Source organism: Mobula birostris, chromosome 12, assembly GCF_030028105.1.
Source record: "Mobula birostris isolate sMobBir1 chromosome 12, sMobBir1.hap1, whole genome shotgun sequence".
NCBI classification, from domain to species: domain Eukaryota; kingdom Metazoa; phylum Chordata; class Chondrichthyes; order Myliobatiformes; family Myliobatidae; genus Mobula; species Mobula birostris.
In genome coordinates, this window is record NC_092381.1 from 59,335,620 (window position 1) to 59,357,220 (window position 21,601).

At 42.4% G+C, this 21,601-nt stretch overlaps 1 long non-coding RNA gene across 1 annotated transcript in view; it reads right to left on the reverse strand.

Moving 5' to 3' along the window:
- Positions 1–17,858, reverse strand: part of LOC140205951 (uncharacterized) — a 60,713-nt gene extending 42,855 nt beyond the window's left edge. Inside the window, exons 1-2 of the long non-coding RNA XR_011888016.1 lie at positions 17,778–17,858; positions 7,587–7,678 (exon numbers count right to left, since the gene is read on the reverse strand). This is a non-coding gene — a long non-coding RNA (uncharacterized lncRNA). The remainder of the gene's footprint in view (positions 1–7,586; positions 7,679–17,777) is intronic.
- Between the last annotated feature and the right edge of the window lie 3,743 nt (positions 17,859–21,601).

Here is a 21,601-nt window from a genome sequence, read left to right on the forward strand (position 1 = left end):
GGAATTTGAAAAAATCTGGCAACCATTACTGTTGTATTTAGAAGAGACCAACAGCTGAACTAAGCGTGGGGGCCGGTAGGACCTAAACAGCACATCCGGGAGGGGTGACGGGAGGGTAGGGCTGGGAAGGGGAAAGGAGACGGGGTGGTAGGGTTTCTTTTGCTTTTTGCTTGTTTACTATACATACATTCATTTGATTTTCATTACATTATTATAAGAAAGAAAAGAAAAAAGAAGCATTGTACTTTAGGACAGGAGTCCCCAACCTTTTTTGCACCACGGACTGGTTTAATATTGACAATATTCTTGCGGACCGGCCGACCGGGAAGGGGTGTTCAAGTAGGGTTAAACTCACCTTGACGTCTTTTACAGTTAGGGTTGCCAACTTTCTCACTCCCAAATAAAGGACAAAAGTAGCAGTCAAATCCCGGGACACTTTACCCCAGAAAAGACTACAATGACCATGAAACCTTGCGTGGGCACCTGTGCGCGCATGTGATGGGCACATGCGCGTCCGTGCCAATTTTTTCCCCACACAAATCGGTTTGGCCTTCATCTTCCTGACTATACTGTACATACATTATTTCTACTTTATATAGGCTGTGTATATATCATATCATTCCTGCTTTTACTATATGTTAGTGTTATTTATTTTTGGTTTAAGGTGTTATTTGGAATGATTTGTTAGGTTATTTTTTGGGTCTGGGAACGCTCAAAAATTTTTCTCATATAAATTAATGTAATTGCTTTTTCACTTCATGCCATTTCGGCACAAAAGGTTTCATAGGATCGCTCTACCTTAGCGGGGGAAATACAGGACAAACCAATTTAGCCCAATCTACGGGTTGTCCCGGCAAATACAGGACAGTTGGCAACCCCATGTTCAAGTTCAACAGTGCATGACAGGGAATGAGGAAAGGTGCAGCTGACTCATATCGTTTCCTCACGGCCCGGTAGTACATGCTTTACGGCCCGGTGGTTGGGGACCGCTGCTTTAGGACATTGTCGGTTGTGGTTAAACTGATGTGCTTCACAATAAAAACATTTGAAAACAAAAAAAAAAATCAGATTTATCACATGTACTGTACAGCAAAACATACAGTGAACTGAATTGTTTGCCTTAACAACCAACACATCCTATGGATATGCTAGAGGCAACTTGCGAGTGTCACCACACATTCCAGCACATACACAGCAAGCCCGCGACACTCACCAGAACAGGACAAAACAAAAATAGCAGCAAACAAACTTCTCCTCCTTCCCTCCCTCCCTCCCTTCCTCCCACCCACCCACAGACAGGCTTCCTACCCTAGGACAGGTCTTTTGTTTTCTGAAATGGAGTGTATGATATATCTAAAGCTTACTTCACGTATGTATACACAAGAGAATCTGCAGATGCTAGAAATGTTGAGCAACACACACAAAATGCTGGAGGAACTCAGCAGGCCAGGCAGCATCTATGGAGGGGAATGAACAGTTGATGTTTTGGGCCAAGACTCTTCATCAGGACTTTTCATGTTTGTGTCAAGTTTAAGCCATCAAATCAGTTATATAACTTTTATAAGATCTTAATTTCCTGATATTTTGTATGTTTATATACAAAATAACATGCTGCAAAATATACCAAGCTGCAAGGAAAAAAAAAGTCAAATCAGCATAAGTTTTAAAGCCTTATGACACACAAACAATGAATAAACTAAACAATGGCATAGAAAAATTTTGATGAGAATCAATACCCTAAGTAATAATTTATTTTTATGATTCAGAAACTGGTGTAATAAGCCACATTGTGCAGTGGAGGGGACCGGTCTATCATAAGAGTTTTACAGTTCCTATAATCTCAGCTGAAACATTAGACTTCTAGATTTATGAGTTACAACCTCCAGAAGCTACAATCTAAAATGTCAGTCAACCTGTATTGCTGGATCCCTTTAAGTGAAAGATCCTTCCTGCATATTACAAACACGAAAGGTTCTGCAGATGCTGGAAGTCTTCAGCAGCACACACAAAATGCTGGAAGAACTCAGCAGGTCAGGTAGCATCTATGAAGGGGAATAAACAATCGACATTTCAGGCTGAAATCCTCTCTCAACCTGAAGCGTTATCCTTTTATTTCCTCCATAGATGCTGGCTGACTTGTGTGCATGTTGCTTTCTGCTTATTAGCATTGCAAGCTACAGAGCAAGTTTAACCAGTCCCGTGGGAGACTTGTGCCAATAGTTGAAAAGCATATTTCAACAAATAAGAGCCTCACTCGTTGATATTATTTACTGCCTTAAATAGCTCTGGTGTATGAATTCTTGCAGACAAGCCAATACAATTTCATGTACAGAAAACCTACAGCTTGAAATGTGAGCCCATACCTACTGAACTGATTGGACACTTGTGCACCCAATTAACTCCTTATAGAAACATGAGCACTTATACTTCATACTTTATTGTCGCCAAACAATTGGTACTAGAACGTACAATCATCACAGCGATATTTGATTCTGCGCTTCCCACTCCCTGGATTACAAATATTAAATATTAAAAATAGTTAAAATTAGTAAATATTAAAAATTTAAATTATAAATCATAAATAGAAAATAGAACAAATGGGAAGTAAGGTAGTGCAAAAAAAACAGAGAGGCAGGTCCGGATATTTGGAGGGTATGGCAAGATCTGGGTCCGGATCCGTTCAGCAGTCTTATCACAGTTGGAAAGGAGCTGTTCCCAAATCTGGCTGTACGAGTCTTCAAGCTCCTGAACCTTCTCCCAGAGGGAAGAGGGACGAAAAGTGTGTTGGCTGGGTGGGTTATGTCCTTGATTATCCTGGCAGCACTGCTCCGACAGTGTACGGTGTAAAGTGAGTCCACGGACGGAAGATTGGTTTGTGTGATGTGCTGCGCCGTGTTCACGATCTTCTGCAGCTTCTTTCGGTCTCGGACAGGACAACTTCCATATCAGGTTGTGATGCACCCTACAAAAATGCTTTCTACTGTGCATCTATAAAAATTAGTGAGGGTTTCAGGGGACAGGCCAAATTTCTTTAGTCTTTAGCACTTTCCCAGGACATTGATTGCATTCTGCTCAACCCTATTCTATTCTCCTGAGCACAACCTTTTAGCATGGCTTCTCATTGCATTTCCTATCACAATTATCAATTATCTCATATTATTTTATTTTGGTATGGAAAACATACCTGTTTGTTGAAGTATTCCTCATGTTATCGTGTTTCTGAACATAATCTACCCTGATGCTTTTCACTGTTCATGGTGAGGATTTGTCATTTCCCTTTTTATTGCATTGATGACAATTTGTATATCCTTATAGAATGCCATATTGCTGTTCTGCCTGTCCACTTAAGCTGCCCAATCAACATTAAAGGCTTTGATTTTCTAGAAAAAAATTTGTCAAAAAATATCCCCAGTTCCTTCTCCAAGTAAGTTAATTTCCCCAGTTCTTTGAAGAAATCTCTCTGAAAGTTATTTGGTATTTGTGAATCCTGAATCAGATCTACCATATTTTTATTTGTTTGCTATCACTGGAGTTGCCATAACATCCATTTCCTAAATGTTCCTGAGCTGGACATCACCAAAGAGGTCAGATTTCCCTCAGGAACAAGGTCACGAAATAGCCAGATATCACAATTACCAACCTAGAGTCAAACTATGCAGGGTTCCACCTTATACTCGATTGGAATGCCTGGGGTTGATACAGATACTTAAACACAAGAGATTCTGCATGCAGAATATTTTGAGTGGCACACACAAAGTACTGGAGGAACTCAACAGGTCAGGCAGTATTTATGGAGAGGAATGAACAGTCAACATTTCAGGCTAAGGAAGGAGCGAAGGTATCAGAAGTTAGAGAGATCAATGTTCATGCCGTCAGGTTGGAGGCTACCCAGGTGGAACATGATGTATTCCTCCTAAACCTGAGTGTGGCCTCATTGTGGCACTAGAGGAGGCCGTGGGCCACCATGTCAAAATGGGAATGGGAAGTCGAATTAAAATGGGTGGCCACCAGGAAATCCCGCCTTTTGTGGAGGATGGAGTGAAGGTGATCAACAAAGTGGCCCCCCAATCTATGTTGGGTCTCACTGATGTAGGGGAGCCCACACCACAGTGGGATCACAGTAGATGACCCCAACCTTCTGGCAGATGAAGTGTCACCTCACCTGGTAGAACTGTTTGGAGCCCTGATCATGGTGGGGTAGGTGTAAGACTTGTCCTGCTTGCAGTGACAAGTTTCAGGATGTAGATCAATGCAGACGATCAAGTGGACAAGGGAGTCACCTAGAGAGTGATCCATGCAGAAAGTAGAGAGTGGGATGGGGGGGGGGGGGAGGTGAGGTGAGTGTAGTGGTAGTATCCCGTTGGAGGTAGCAGAAGTTGTGGGAAATTACGTGCTTGTGGAGTGATAGGTAAGGACAAGAGAAACCCTATTCCTTTTATGGTGGATGGCAGATGTGTGGGATCTGAAGGAGATGTGGGTGAGGGCAGCATTGATGGTGGTGAAATGAAAACCCTATTCTATAAGTTTGAGGACATCTCAGATGTTCCAGAATGGAAAAACTCATCATGAGAACAGTAGAGATGGAAGAATTGAGAAAAACAAATAGCATTTTTGCAAGTGGTGGGTGGGAAGAGGTGTGGTCAAGATAGCTGGGAAAGTCAGAGGTTTATTAAGGAGCTGACGACTGGCTCTTGTTTACAACGTCAAATTGAGCAAGTAATATTTGTCACAAACATTGACCCTTTGGAAAGGCCATGCTGTTGTAATGGAAATGACCTTGCAATCTATCTCAATATGATCTTGAATTTTATTGCTACAGGCACTATGCTTTCTCTGTAACTGTTAGACTGTTCTGCATTATTATTGTTTTACCTTGTTCTACCTCAATGCCCTGTTGTGATTTGATCTGTATGAACAGCATGCAAAACAAGCTTTTCCATGTATCTCAATACATGTAACAATAATAAACCAATTCCAAGTTATTTATACAAGAGCTTCCCTGGCAATGATTGCCTTGACTCATGGAAATCTTACATATACTTTTAACACATTTTCCAAGCTACTAATAGTCATAACAATTTATATGATCTTCATTAATGATTGGATACAGAATATTTTCCACCTGTTTAATTATGGGTGGTGTTAGAATGACTATTGAATGAGGTAAAAGAATTAGAGCAAGCGAATGTAGAGTGATACAATATGGGTTTCTGATTTATGGAGAAATCATCTGATGAACAGATCTCGTGAATGGAACTCCTACATAACCCAGAGCCTGCATTCTCATTTACTTTGTGTCATTCTCTCTTTTACTCAACACAAGAGGTCTCCCTAAGCCACAAAACTGCAATCATTTGTCTCGCTTTTAAAACAGCCTTTACCAGTGTGACTTCTCCTTGAGCCAAAAGTTTATGTCAGTGTTGAACTAGATGATGTTGGCCAAAGCCCTGCGGTTGTTATTGGCTTCAGGTTGGGGGCGGGGGTATTGTGGGTGAGGAAGAGGATTGCTTCTCCTCAGTTTTCCTCAGCACTAGAACATGCATGCACATGAAAAGTGCTTGTGTATGGGAACAAGCTCCAATGTAACTTTCCTGCTCTGAAAGCCCTGCCGAAACTCCCTGTCAAGGCTCTCACTGAGAAATGGTCCCATGTCTGGTCTTTCTGCTGTGGTTATGTTTGAGTGTGGAGCAGCACTTGATGAAAGGACAGTAAGGTGCTATGTAGAATGACTATGGAATTCCTTTCCCTATTGCAATCAAAGAGTGGAGGGAAGGTGACAGGCACTGGGCACCGGCCCTGGTGCAGACAACTTCTGGACAAATGCAGGCGTCTGACTGATGGTTAAGTGATAGAAGCTCACCATGGGAGAGAGCAGAGGGAAAGACAGATTGGGGAAGGGAAAAAGGGGGACCATAGTCAGAGTAAGTGGGACAGAGAGGAAAAGTGGAGAGTGAGAGAAGTGGAGAGTGGGACAGGGTCACCAGGGTATCAAGATGGGACAGAAAGTAGCAGTGAGGTGGGAGGAGATAGAGGGTGAGGGCAGGTGGGGAGAGGGGGTGGGGAGGCCAGGAGTGGGAGAGGGGGAGTAGGGGGACAGACGGAGTGAGCAAGGGAGTGGGAGAGTAGGGAGTGGGACTGAGAGGGAAGAGTGGGGAATGAAGAGTAGGATGGAGAAAGGGAGAGGGAACAGGTGGAATGGGAACACAAGAGTGGGGAGTGGTGGACATGAGAGCAAACTTGAAACTGGGATGGAGGGAGGGCAGCGAGCAGAGTGGGACAGTAGGGAGGGGAAGGAGAAAGTAGTGGGGGAATTGAACTCTGTACAGGAGAAAGTTAAAATGACAGCATGGGAGGAGGAAGGGACGGGTACAAGTGTGAAAGTCTCTGTGTAATGGTATAATTGTCTCTGTGTGATCAGAGGGTAGCTCTACATATTTAGAGTCTGAGTGGGCATTAGTGGGATGTGCCTGTCCTTGCAGCAAAACTCGGTCTCTGGTGTGTTGACTATTCATCAACTGATCTAGGTTAAGCAATTCACGACACAACTCTTAATTAATCGAAGCTTGCACTGTATTGTCACTTCACGAGTGACAATGTAGCTTTGTTGACCCCAGGACAACAACATAAAACATGAATTCTACTGTTCCCTCTCTATCAATACTCACTTAGACAACTTCTCCAATTTATAACACTGAAATAGAGGATCTCCCGTTGGCCAAACAATTGATCGTCTTTCTCCCTGTTCCTGGCATGGGGTTCTTCCTTATGATAGTTAGTCTCTGGAGTTCTTGTCCCTTTGCATTTGAAGCCCATCATTCTTATGCACTCTCCTTATCAGTTTAAATGCTGTGTTTCAATCTCATTGGCTTGAGGTCATCTGAATGACCTGTGTCAGATTCCCATTGGATGTTGCCAAGGGCTACACAACTTCATGCCTTAGGTGACTTTTGCAATCATGCCATTGTACACAATAAACAGTTCATCTGAGAAGGGTTTGAGGTTTAGCAGATCATCAGCAGAAACTCCTTGTGTCCACATTCAATTGCTCTGATTTAAGTTATCCCAGAGCAAGAATTAGTTCATCAAACAGTTCACAAAATGGAAGTTACAGAGCAGCTTCGCAAAATGGCAGCCTCCATTTCTTCAAGCACATGGCAAGAATAAAGAAGTCTGGTTTATCCACTTCCATTGTCTTTGACCTATTCAAGTTTGATGTTTTCTTTTATAGTTTAATTCCTTTTATGGCCAACAGTCCCCCCCCCCCAACCCCCTTTGGATCACACTACTGTATATATGTCTGAGCGAATATAGTACGAAAGGAACACCAGCATTTAGGGCTACATCAAATAATACTGATAAAGATACCAACAAAATGTCATAGACTGTAAAACATAGATAAAAGGTAATATCAAAACAGTGGCACATTTAAAAATATTATCAGTGCAAAAGCATATAAAAGAAACATGATAAAATATACCTAATTTTGAACCATTTATCAAGGCATATAATAACAATTAAAATATAATGAGGTCGAGGTACAAAATACTCAAAGACAACATGATGGTATAAAGTCAGACAAAACTTACTATGAAGAGATTTGGAATGGTACTTTAGCACGTAAATACTCCAGGTGTTTAAGTAGCCATCGAAAGCCACGGAAAAATACACTGGATAATCACTAGAACAAAGAGCAGAACAAAAATAAAGTGAAATAACATGAATCCAAGGATGTACATTAACATTCAGACCTTGGTTCCAAACTTTACTCCAAAAGGGTGGATTCTGCAAAACATCATCAGCTAAATCCACATGATCTTTAACAGCCTTGGATAATTCAACCCATTGTCTAATAGCTTAATTTTGGTTAATAACTAAAATAAGGGACGGGTGGAAGAGCAGTAGGTACATATCTAAGTGAGCCCTTAACAGTATCATTGATATATCAGAGGCCTACCTCAGTCCGAGTTGACTATGGATGTTGTGTCCTGGCAGTCTAGATATACAAGCCTGGATAGTACAATATGGAGAGCAGGCTGTTGCCCATGTAGCAAGCTCCCTCTCCATGCACCTGATGAACCAAAAGGAACGTTACAGTTTGGTACCAGCAGTGTCGCAGGAGTTGCCCGTCAGCATTGAATTCAATGTAGGTTTGCCTTAGAAACTCCAGCTCTGGATTTTTCCCCTCAGGGCTTACTCCTGAAGCTTTCCCCACGAGTGGGTACAGCCATAAGGTAGTGGAGGTTTGAGATCAGAGTTTTCCTTCTCCTAGATGGCTGACGAGCCCCATCTGCCCAAAGCAACTGGTTTTAAGGTGCCAGTAACCCGCCTTTGCCCCTTCTATCAGCAGAAACGATTCCATTGGGCTTAGAAATTAAGCTACACGAGAAGGCCAGGAGCTGGACTTGGTTGTCAGAAGCTATTTGACGTGCACGCCATTGGGAGCTTTTAACAGGTAGTGGCAGCTTGTCCCCTTTACCACCCCTGACTATAACAACCTTAAGGAGCCCATTACATTCAGTTGAATAGCTGGTTTTACAACTGGATGGGATAATACTTGCCAAGCCAAAAGTAAGCCCCTCAAAAAATTAGAAACTGCATCATTAGAGTTAATTAAACTGCAAATTAAAGATCTCTTCTTGTAAAGTGAGCTTGAAGTAGCAATGTAATAAGTATCATTCACCAAATCATATTTCAAGAATGTCCTGTTATTGACAGGCAAAATAGATGGAGAACAGTTATCATAAGAAAAAAAACATAATCTGTTAACCCATTCTTTATTAAATCCTCTGGACAAACCCAGTATTCTACTTTGTAATGACAGAAAGCCAAATGTGCTCCCTTTGTACATCCTTGCTATTTAATGGCATAAGTAGATAGATGAAGTAAGTGAAATATAAACTGCTTCTTAATATTTCCCAACATTATGAACCTTGCATAGCTGGTATGTTCAGTCATCACTATAGTAGGGAATATGAAGAACATCCCCAACATATAGTGCTCCAAACCCAATCCTACAATTTCCAAGGAGGTGATTAGTCAAGGTGAACTTCCTAATGTGTCACCCTGGGGTGTTAGTAACAATCTATTCCTTTAGCTGTTCATCTGAAATCCAATCAGTAACCCTGTGGTTCACTAATTGTACCATGTTAACTCCAATTACAGAAAGTAGCCAAGAGATACGGGTTATGCACACAGCATCCTTAGTGCAGTGGTTTCATTATTAACTCTGTCAATAATTTGATTTGTCACATCTCCCAAGGGTTGTAAGATATGGAGCATTTCTAAAAATACATTCACTTGTTCCCTTCCCAAAGTGCTAACTCCTCCCATATCCTGAAAATCTCAATTTACAATTTCTTTCATCTTTTGCCTTAGAGAATCGAACTGAGAGTTTAACTCTGCAATATCTGGTGTATTTACCATGGAAACTCCAGCCGTGTATCCCACTCCCGTAAGTTTAATAAGCCCTCTTCTTCACCTCTCTCATGTTTTAAATTCAGAATGGGTAAACTGTTCAATTAATAAATGTCAGAAAAGCTGCTGGAGGCTTATGTCACACCAGCTAGGGATTTGGAGTGATGTCAAGTTAAACAACACTTACACTTGTCTACATCCCGGTACTAGAATAATTCATTCTTCTGTTTCTTCTAATACAAGTCCTACTCCCTTTGTACCTGTCTGAGCCTCATCACACAAGAATAGTAACAGTTGACAGCTCCACCATGGGCTGAGGTGTTTACAGAAGATATTGGGGCTCCAGAGCAACAGGGATTGAGTTGCCTGGGAAACATGCTAACCGATAATCTCGTTTCTGATTTGTGTCCATGTCAACAGTACCATTACATTCACAAAGAAGTAGTGCGGAGTTATTACCCCTTTTTTTCTGAAGCAGGGCCCAAAAAACATGACTTCCCACTGTTATCCTAGTAGTTCCATCTTTTCCCCATATTACCGTTACTCGAACAGAATGACCAATAAACATTGGTCTCCTTTTCTTTACAAAATCTCTTCTTAGTTCTTCATAAATTCATACTTCCTTTTCGCCTTCCTCACCCACACAGACTACTATTACCACGGTATCTGAAGGAATCCAAATAGACCTCTCCATGAATGTTGTGAATAGTCTGTCTGTTGCCAACCTAATCTTCATACCTAACATCTGTTCAGATGAATGTACAAGTAGCCAATAATACGCTCCATTGTAGAACATATATTCTTCAGTACAGCCTGCAACCATTATGACGCCACCAATCGGTAGTATTCCAATACGAATCATTTCCGAACACTAAACATCAAGGGCAGTTTCTGTACTTAGCTAATTAGACCTTAAGACATAGGAGCAGGATAAGGCCATTTGGCCCATTGAGTCTGCTCCGCCAATTAATCGTGACTGATCCCTTTTTCCCTCCACAGCCCCACTCCCTGGCCCTCTGCCCACAATCTTTGATGCAGTGGCCATTCAAGAACCTATCAATCTCCGCTTTAAATACACCCAACGACCTGGCCTCCACAGCTGCCCGTGGTAACAAACTCCACAAATCGTCCACCTACTGGCTAAAAAATCTCTCTGCATCTGTTTTAAATAGACACCCCACGCCATGGGAAACATTCCTATTTACTTTGTCTAGGCTTTTCAAAATTCAAAAAGTTTCAATGAGATTTCTCCCCCCTCCCACATCCTTCTAAATTCCAGTGAGTACAGACTCAGAGCTGTCACATGCTCCTTGCATGATAACCCTTTCATTCCCAGAATCATCCTTGTGAACCTCCTCTGAACCCTCTCCAATGCCAGCACATCTTTTCTTAGATAAGGAGCCCAAAACTATTCACAATACTCAAGGTGAGGCCTCACCAGTGCCTTATAAAGCCTCAGCATCTCATCGCTGCTCTTACATTCCAGACCTCTTGAAATGAATGCTAACATAGCATTTGCCTTCCTCACCACTGACTCAACCTGCAGGTTAACTTTTAGGGTGTTCTGCACAAGGACTCCCAAGTCGCTTTGCATCCTAGGTTTTTGGATTTTCTCACATTTAGTAAATAGTCTACACATTTATTTCTTCTACCAAAGTGCATGACCATGCATTTTCCAACACTGTATTTCATTTGCCACTTTCTTACCCATTCTCCTAATCTGTCTAAGTCCTTCTGCAGCCTTCCTGTTTCCTCAACACTACCTGTCCCTCCACCAATCTTCATATCATCTGTAAACTTGGCAACAAGTTGGCCATCTATTCCATCATGTAGATCCTTGATATACAGCATAAAAAGCAGTCCCAACACCAACCCCTGCAGAACACAACTAGCCACTGGTAGCCAACCAGAAAAGGATCCTTTTTTTCCCCACTCACTGCGTCCTACCAATCAGCCAATGCTCTAACCACACTAGTAACTTTCCTGTAATGCCATGGAATCTTAATTTGGTAAGGAGCCTCATGTGTGGCAACTTGTCTAACGCCTTCTAAAAATCCAAATATACAACATCAACGACATCCCCATTATCTATCCTACTTATAATCTCCTCAAAGAATTCCAACAGATTTGTCAGGCAAGATTTTCCTTTAAGGAAACCAAGCTGACTTTGTCCTACCTTGTCCTGTGTCACCAAGTACTCCATAAACTCATTCTTAACAATTGACTCCAACTTCTTCCCAACCACTGAGGTCAGGCTAACTGGTCTACAGTTTCTTTTCTGCAGATTCCCTCCTTTCTTAAAGAGTACAGTGACATTTGCAACTTGCCAGTCCTCTGAAACCATGTCAGAGTCCAATGATTCTCGAAAGATCATAGCTCATGCCCTCACAATTTCTACCACTACCTCCTTCAGAACCCTAGGGTGCAGTTCATCTTGTCCAGGTGACTTATACTTTATACTTTATTGTCACCAAACAATTGGTACTAGAACGTACAATCATCACAGCGATATTTGATTCTGCGCTTCCCACTCCCTGGATTACAAATATTAAATATTAAAAATAGTTAAAATTAGTAAATATTAAAAATTTAAATGATAAATCATAAATAGAAAATAGAACAAATGGGAAGTAAGGTAGTGCAAAAAAAACAGAGAGGCAGGTCCGGATATTTGGAGGGTATGGCAAGATCTGGGTCCGGATCCATTCAGCAGTCTTATCACAGTTGGAAAGAAGCTGTTCCCAAATCTGGCCGTACGAGTCTTCAAGCTCCTGAACCTTCTCCCGGAGGGAAGAGGGACGAAAAGTGTGTTGGCTGGGTGGGTTATGTCCTTGATTATCCTGGCAGCACTGCTCCGACAGTGTGCGGTGTAAAGTGAGTCCACGGACGGAAGATTGGTTTGTGTGATGTGCTGCGCCGTGTTCACGATTTTCTGCAGCTTCTTCCGGTCTTGGACAGGACAACTTCTTATGTACCTTTAGGACTTTCAGCTTTTTGTGCACCTCCTCCCTTGTAATACTAACTGCACTCACTTCTGTTCATTCACATCCTTCAACAACTGGCACACTGCTAGTGTCTTCCACAGGGAAGACTGATGCAAAATACTCACTTAGTTCACCTGCTGTCTCCTTGTCCCCTGTTATTATTTCTCCAGCCTCAATTTCTAGCGGTCCTATTTCCATTCTCATCTCTCTTTTATTTTTTATATACTTGTAAAAGCTTTTTCTATCCACCTTGATATTGTTTGCTAGCTTGCTTTCATTTTTCATCTTTTCCCTCGTAATGATTAATTTAGTTACTCTCTGTAGGGTTTAAAAGCTTCCCAATTCTCTATCTTCTTCTTTTGCTTTGCTGTATGCACTCTCTTTTGCTTTCACATTAGCTTTGACTTCCCTTGTCAGCCAAGGTTATAATATTTTGCCATCTGAGTTAATTTTTTTGTTTTTGGAATACATGTACATCTATCCTGCACCTTCCTCATATTTCCCAGAAACTCAAGCGATTGCTGCTCTGCTGTCATCCCTGCCAGCATTTCCTTCCAAGTTACTTTGGCCAGCCCCTCTCTCATACCACTATAATTTACTTTACTCCACTAAAATACTGCTATGTCAGAATTTACTTTCTCCCTATCAAATTTCAAGTTGAACTCAATAATACTGTGATCACTGCCTCCTAAGGGTTCCTTTACCTTAAGCTCCCTAATCAACTCCAGTTCATTACGTAACACTCAATCCACTCTAGCTGATCCCCTTGTAAGCTCTACAACAAACTGCTCTAAAAAGTCATCTTGCAGGCATTCAACAAATTCACCCTCTTGGGATCCGTTACCAACCTGATTTTCCAAATCTACCTCTGTTAAATCTCCTATGACTATGATAACATTGCCCTTTTGGCACACCTTTTCTATTTCCCATTGTAATCTGCAGTCCACATCCCAGCTACTACAAACGTATTTGGAGGCCTGTATATAACTACTATCAGGGGCCTTTTACCCTTGCAGTTTCTTAACTCAACCCACAAGGATTCAACATTTTCCGATCCTTTGTCACATCTTTGTAATGATTTGATGCCATTCTTTACCAGCAGAGCCATGCCACAGCCTCCACGTACCTTCCTACCCCTCTGATACAATGTGCAACCTTGGACATTCAGCTCCCAACTACAACCATCCTTCATCCATGATTCAGTGATGGCCACAACATCATACCTGACAATCTGTTAAAGTGCTACAAGATCATCCACCTTATTTCTTACACCACGCATTGAGATATAACACTTTTGAGTACTGTATTTGCTACCCTTTTTGATTCTGCAAACCTAATGCACTGATACTCACCCTGCTGGCTGCAATTCTGTCCTGTCATATACCTGCCCTTCCTAACAGTCTGACTGCACGCCATCTTTGCTTTTTTACCATCCATCCTACCCTGAATCCCTTCACTTCAGTTCCCATCCCCCTACCAAATTAGCTTTAACCCTCCCCAACAACTCTAACAAACCTGCTCGTGAGAAGATTGGTTCTCCTCAGGTTCAGAAGCAACCCATCCCTAGAAGATAGCCCAATGATCCATCCAGGAACCTAAAGCCCTGCCCCCAACATCAGCTTCTCAGCCACGCATTTATCTGCCAAATCATCCTGTTTCTACCCTAACTGGTAGGTGACACAAGTAGCAATCCAGGAATTTCTACCTTGGAGGTCCTGCTTCTCAGCTTTCTGCCTGGCTCTCTAAATTCTCTCTTTGGGACCTCTTTGCTCTTCCTTCCTATGTCATTGGTACCAATATATACCAAGACATCTGGCTGCTCTCCCTTCCCTTCCCAAATGCTGTGCCTCTTCTGATGCCTCCTCTAAATTCAACTCTTCTATCCCCCTCCTTTATTTCTAGAACATCTGCAGTATCCCATCAGTTTCTCCCTTTCATTGTCTCTGCCTTGGCTTTGATGTTTGCAAAGACTGCCTTGTCTTAACCCTCCCTTCTTGATGTTGAGTATGATGTGAACTATCCTTAGCCTCCGGGTACAAACTGGAAGTGGTTGCCCAACTCACTGAGAGGGGAAACTACTCCTTCATCCTCGTTATCGTCAATTGCCAGAAACATAATTCTAAAAGTATCTTCATCTCTGCCCAGAGCATTTCATTACCAATGTGCCTTAAGAACCTCAGCTACAAGAGGACATTGATATGATACCAACCTAACTTACTTGGAGCAGTCTGGATTTGATAGACTGGCTGCTCTGTCATTGACCTCATACAAATCTCAGAGATGTAAAATGGCCCAGCTGATGTAACGTGATCATAACCTTCTGTCCCATTTCCAACTTCTTAGGTTTTGTCCATATGTCAAAATAAGCTTTACTCTGCTGTTTCTTCCATTCCATATTTGTCATGATCCGGTCCATGAAGTCTGCATTCCAGTTCACAGTCCGGTCCATACTCTTTATTCCAGGTTTTCTGGTTTTCCCCAGTTTCTGTTGAGGCAGCTGATTCTCTTTTGGGCTAACTTCATAAATAGCTTCAGGATTCGGCCTCTGGCTGCTGGATTGGGAAACCATTAGGTCTGGCTGGGGGGATAGTGGATCGAGAGGAGTCGAGTTGTGACTGGAAAATGGCGGAGAGAGAGAACATCAAGGAAAGAGCCAAGCTGTTGAAGGAAGTTTTTGGCAAGAGTGGAAGTGAACTAGAGATGGAGCTCGGCAGGAAAGAGGAACGGAATGGAAAGAGGAAGAAAAGAAAGCAGAGGTACAGGATATCAAACTCAGGAGTCAGCGGATGATCAAAACAGGACAGCAAAAGAATGGAAAGAAGATGAGATTAAAGCAATTATAAAACTAAGTGAAGACGGGGTGTCTTTTGGTGATTGGAACCCGATTCATTTGACGAAGATGCTCAACAAAATTATAGGCGGGATTAGAGGAGCAAAGATTTTACGAAATGGGTCGCTATTAGTGATCTGTCAGGATAGTGCTCAGCAAGGCAAAGTGATAAGATTATGTAAAATAGATGGCAAAGAAGTACAATGCTCAATACCCAACAATAGAAAGTGGATGAGAGGAGTTATTTCGGCGATACTAACAAAAGTTACTATGGATGAGATTAAACAAAACATAAAAGGAGCAAAAATTATTGAGGCCAAATGTTTGAAAGTTACAAGAAACCAGAAAAAGTGTGATAGTTTATCGATAATGATTAACTTTGACGAAGAGAGATTGCCGATTAACGTTTACTTTGGGTATATGTGTTATGCGGTTAGAATATATATACCACCACCTTTAAGATGCTATAGATGTCAGAAATTCGGGCACATTGCGGCGGTCTGCAGAGGAAAACGAAGATGTGGGAGATGCGTTGCAGAACATGAATATGGGAAATGTGAAGCAGGAGCTAGGCTGAAATGCTGCAATTGTGGTGAGGAACACAGCACAGCTTATCGAGGGTGCATTTATAGCAAGAAGGTAGCTGAGATACAATATGTAAATGAAATCTTTTAACTTGTGACATTACGACCCTGAAATTGCAATGTCCATCGGACTAATCAAGTTTGGCTGTCTGTTCTACCCTTGATACAACTATCCAGTAAAAGCTGAATTGGAATATGCTCTGTTAAAATGGTTAGTGAATTAAAGGCCACAACATGTGAAATGTTTAACTGCTCAAAACACTGCTAACAGATGACACCCACATGTTGTATATCCTTGCTCAACTGGAGGAAGCATTCAAGATGCATATGCCACTAGTTCCGGTTGACCAAGTGTCTCCTGGAGTAACACAGCTGATATCATGTTACTGGTGGCAGAGACCTCCAAGAGGTTTGGGATCTTAAGAGCAAGTACTTCTGCAAGACTAGCTTTAAGATCTGAAACTGCCTGTGTGTTCTGGTTTCCATTCCTATGCAACACCTTTCTTCAAAAGCTCTATAAGTGGATAAGCTTTGGTGGCAACGCCAACTTTGTGGCCTCTACAATACCCCACTACACCAAGAAATAAACTCAATCACCCCTCATATCAGTGAGGAAAAGTCATTTTGCCACTACATCCACATGCCATTTAACAATCTCTCATCTCCCAGATTATGACCACTCCCAGATAAATAAGCTGCAGCCTCATGATTTGAGACTTTCTGTGGTTAATTTTCCAACCCATCTCCCGTAACAGTTCCAGTAGTTCTTTAAATAACTCATAATGCTCCTCTCCAGTCTCTTTCTATAACAATAGATCATCAACATATTGAATTAAACACTGGGGAGCCAAAAAAGCTTTCAGTCCAGTTGCCAACCATTGATTGAAAATGGAGGGTGTGTTCAAAATTCTTGTGGCAAAACTGTCCATATATTGCTGTCCTTCTCAGGCAAAAGCAAATTTATATTGACACTCCCTTTTCAATGGAACAGACCAAGATCCTTTACTTGTATCCAGTATTCCGCTTAATCATAATCCCAGGACATGTGGCTATAGTAGAGATAGTTAAAGGGGTAACTTTATTCAATTCCCAGTAACCTACAGTGAGTCTCCAACTCCCATCAGAGTTTTGAAGTGGCCACATGGGTGAGTTATTTGTAGATGTTATTTCTCGCAAAACTCCCTGTGTTAACAAACTCTGAATAATTATCTCTAAATCTGCCTCTGCTTGTTTTGGAAATCGCTATTGCTTCTAGGGTTTTGGATCAGGGCCTTGTATACAAACCTCTCCTTGCATCCTGCCACAGTTACGTTTATGCTTAGCACATATTGCCTGGCAGACGAAAATAATTTGTCTGGCCTGTGAGTCCCCTCTGACATATCTTCTGCCATCACCCACATTCTCCCCAAAAGTATACATCCTGTCCTCATACAGTCCTACTGGAATGCCATCCGGGGCCTGCTTTCTATCAACGGTAAACTGCCAAGTCTAACACAACAAATCAAATTTAAACTCAAACCTGCTTTCTGAATAAAAACACTTCCCAGAAAAATGTTTTTGAACAGCTGGTAAATCGATGAGCATAACCAAATGGAGTCCCAACTGTATGTTCAGTGGTGTAGTCAACTCCAATACATGTGAATGTCCAGTAAACCGGGATAAACTCTTGTATTTGCCAACTTGGTACATTGAATGTGGATGTGTTTGGGATGGTTCGAGAGCCTCTCGTATCCCCAAAAAAAAATTATAGGAGGGCCTCCTACTCTAGCTTCTACAAGGGGTCTATCAGCACCATCCCACGTAAACGAGGCCTCACACGTCATTATGCACTTTGAGTCCCCGGAGTTAACTCCGGACACTTCTTTCCATCTGCACCCTGGACATTACATTGCGAATATGGAACCTTTGTTACATCCTGACCATTCCCAACCTGTCTAGATTATGGGCAATCCCTAGCAAAATTACCTTCGTGTCAGCAATTGAAGCATTTCCATGGGGATCCCTTATTCCTAACAAGGGGAACGTAGACATTCCGACCGCGTCCTTCACCATCTCCTTCTACTAGGTGGCGCTGTCGAGCACGACGGCGGCACAGCGCGATAGGCACCGCGTCTGTCATTCTACCATACACTACACTCCATGTTCTCTTATAGGAGCCATTTTAGAACCTCATTGCCCCTTATCCTCCTTAGTACCTTTCTCCCTTCTGAGAACCCACGCTTCAGTACGTGTGGAATTTGTAAGATCAAACATTTCACACACTCTTCTACTGTGCGATACCAAGGTCCTCAGCCAGTTGCTACTCTGTCGTTGAATCAACTTCCGCCTATCCAAAGTAGGACCAGAAAACACTCGAGGAAACCGGCTACAGCCTCATCACAAATATAGACGGGGTGCTCCCCTTTCCACTGTCTGTACTTATGCAAAGTCTCCACCGGGTCACCTCGATTAGTCCCTGCAGCTTCTAATATAACTTCCCGTAAATCACCCAGGCTCCCCTGGTTTTGTGCCTGTGCCTCCTCCGACAGAGCTGAGTGTAACACAGAAGTCAGAGACGATAAGGTTAACTTCAGTTCCTCTGCTTCATCCATTCCAGCGTATTGCTGGGAAAGTTCTCGAGGCTTATCTCACAGACCGCACTTGGGTATATTCGCAGCTATAGCCACATCAAAAGGGGGGAAAACCGTGTCACAACCAGTCCAACTGGCTCTGACTTCTGAACTCTCCGTTACCAAGGGCACCATTGGGGCAGTGGGTGTTGAAAGTTCCACGCCCTCTTGGAAAAATTCATAGGCAGGCGAGCCATTTCCCCAATAATCCTCGCTATTGTGGTGTATCGCCTCATACATTAAATCACTCCATTGACATCATCATTATCGTCAGTCCTTACACATATCACTCGTCTCTGAACTGACAGTTGACTTTTCAGCTTTTTGGTCTATTTTAAACACTTGGTGTGACCGGCGCTGCCTTTCTTCCCAGCTGCCGATTTCTGTACGACATTCATGGCAGTCCGTAAATCCTGACACTGAGTTTTCCATTTTCTTCTTTTGTACTCGCCTTTTTACACGCCTCTTTTCTCCCTTTCTTTTATGCGTTCACACTGAGCCTGAAACCGACCCGTGTATCAAATTTGCCTGTGCCTGTCCCGAGTTTAATTTCCCTTTCTCACTCTCCAGCTCTTTTCTCTCTCTAACTCTTCCCTACACTCACACAGTTCCTCTGCTAGTTTCCGTTTTTCCCTCTTCATTTCAATTGAATCTTCCAGCACACATCCCATTAGAATAGCTAACTATTTCATTCCTTGTAATTTCTTTTCACCAACTGTTTTCCCCAATCCATCCCTCAGGGTCCCTGACCCTACATGCTCAGCCTTTCTTATCCAGTCATAATTGGGCAATTTTCATAAAATATTACTATGAAAGTAATCTCTCCAAACCCCCCAACCCTCCTGGGTTCTCCTTGTCCTTTCCTTTTCACATTTCAATATCCTAACCTAGTGGGTGGTTCAACTCGAAACTAGGGTCTCAGAACTCTGTTGTTTCTTTTTGAGTGCACCCCTGGACACCAAACTCTGTTGATTGTTCATCAACCAATCTAGATTAGTCAATTCACTATGCAACTCTTAATTAATCCAAGTTTACACTTTATTGTCTCTGCGCAAACAGCAACGTAACTATGTGGATCTCAGGACAACAACTTAAAACGTGAATTCTACTCTTCTCTCTTACCAATACTCACTCTGCCAACTTCTCCAATTTGTAACACTGAAATCGAGGATTTCCTGTTGACCAAATGATTGATCCTTTTTCTCCCTGTTCCTGGCATGGGGTTCTTCCTTATGATAGTTAGCTCTGGAGTTCTCTCCCCTTTGTACTTGAAGCCCTTCATTCTTACACTCTTACCTTATCAGTTCAAATGTTGTGTTTCAATCTCATTGGTTCGAGGTCATCTGACTGACCTGTGTCAGATTCCCACTGGATATGGCCAAGGGCTACACAACATAGTGCCCTTAGATGACTTCTTTAGTTCTAATTGGTTCCAATTGAAACCAATTAAACCGTGTCACCCAGGCACTGGGCCGAGATAATGAGATTACTTCTGCAAGCATGCCATCGTACACAATAAACATTTCATCTGAGAAGGGTCTGAGGTTTAGCAGATCATCAACAGAAACTCCTTGTGTCCACGTTCAATTTCTCTGATTAAGTTATCCCAGAGCAAGAATTAGTTCACAAAATGGACGTTACAGAGCAGCTTCACAAAATGGCAGCCTCCATTTCTTCAAGTACATGGGAAGAATAAAGACATCTGGTTTGTCTACTTCCAATGTCCTTGATCTATTTGAGTTTGGTGTTTTCTTTCATATTTTAATTCCTTCATAGCCAACAGGTGGTCATGAACTCCCCCCGCCCCCACTCCCATCTTTGAAGCAGATCCATGTGGTAGCTGATGTGCAACCCATTTAAAGGAAATCATGCCAGCATCATGTGCTCTCAACATGGGGTCCAGGAGCACTGTGGACAGTGTCAGCAGCAACAGGCATGAACATTGTTCTACCATTGTAACCTGTGACCTCAGACATTCTGGCATTGACATCACCACCCTAAGCAAGATGCAATGAACAGATCAAACAAGACAGAAGTCATAGCTTCTTCTGGAAGGACAAACCAGAAGAGGACACCATTTGTCTTTTTAGTGATTTTCCTAGTAGAGATACTAATATCTCAAAACCCATTGATTCTTTCTAACAGAGGGCAAGCAAGCCACGGTCACAGGTCACAATCCAACTACCTCCAGTGGAAGTGATGGGATCAGAATTAGGACATTGGGCCCATTGAGTTTTCTCTGCCATTCAATCATGGTTGATTCTTTTTTCCCCTCCTCAGCCCCACTCCCAGGCTTTCACCCCATAACCTTTGATGCCATGGCCAATTAAGAAGCTATCAATCTCTGTCTTAAATACACCTAATGGCCTCCACAGCTGCCTGTGGTAACAAATTCCACAAATTCACCACTCTCTGGCTAAAGAAAATTCTCTGCATCTCTGTTTTAAATGGATGCCCTTTTATCCTGAAGCTGTGCCCTCTTGTCCTAGACTCCTCCACCATGGGAAAAATCCTTTGCACACTAGGCCTTTCAACATTTGGAAAGTTTCAATGAGATCCTACTCCCTCCCCCACATCCTTCTAAATCCCAGCAAGTACAGGCCCAGAGCCATCAAACATTCCTCATATGAATTGAATTGAATTGACTTTATTTCTTGCATCCTTCACATACATGAGGAGTAAAAATCTTTACGTTATGTCTCCATCTAAATGTGAAATGTACAATCATAGTAATTTATAATAAATAGAACAGTCAATGTAATATAGAGTACACTTAAGTCAGCGTGAGTTCATCAGTCTGATGGCCTGGTGGAAGAAGCTGTCCCGGAGCCCATTGGTCCTGGCTTTTATACTGCAGTACCACTTCCCGGATGGTAGCAGCTGGAGTAGATTGTGGTTGGGATGGTTTGGGTCCCCAGTGATCCTACGGGCCCTTTTTACATGCCTGTCCTTGTAAATGTCCTGAATCGTGGGAAGTTCACAACTACAAATGCGCTGGGCTGTCCGCACCACTCTCCAGAGTCCTGCGGTTAAGGAAGGTACAGTTCCCATACCAGGCAGTGATGCAGCCAGTCAGAGTGCTTTCAATTGTGCTCCTGTAAAAAGTTCTTAGGATTTGGGGGCCCATTCCAAACTTCTTCAACTATCTGAGGTGAAAGAGGCGCTATTGTGCCTTTTTCA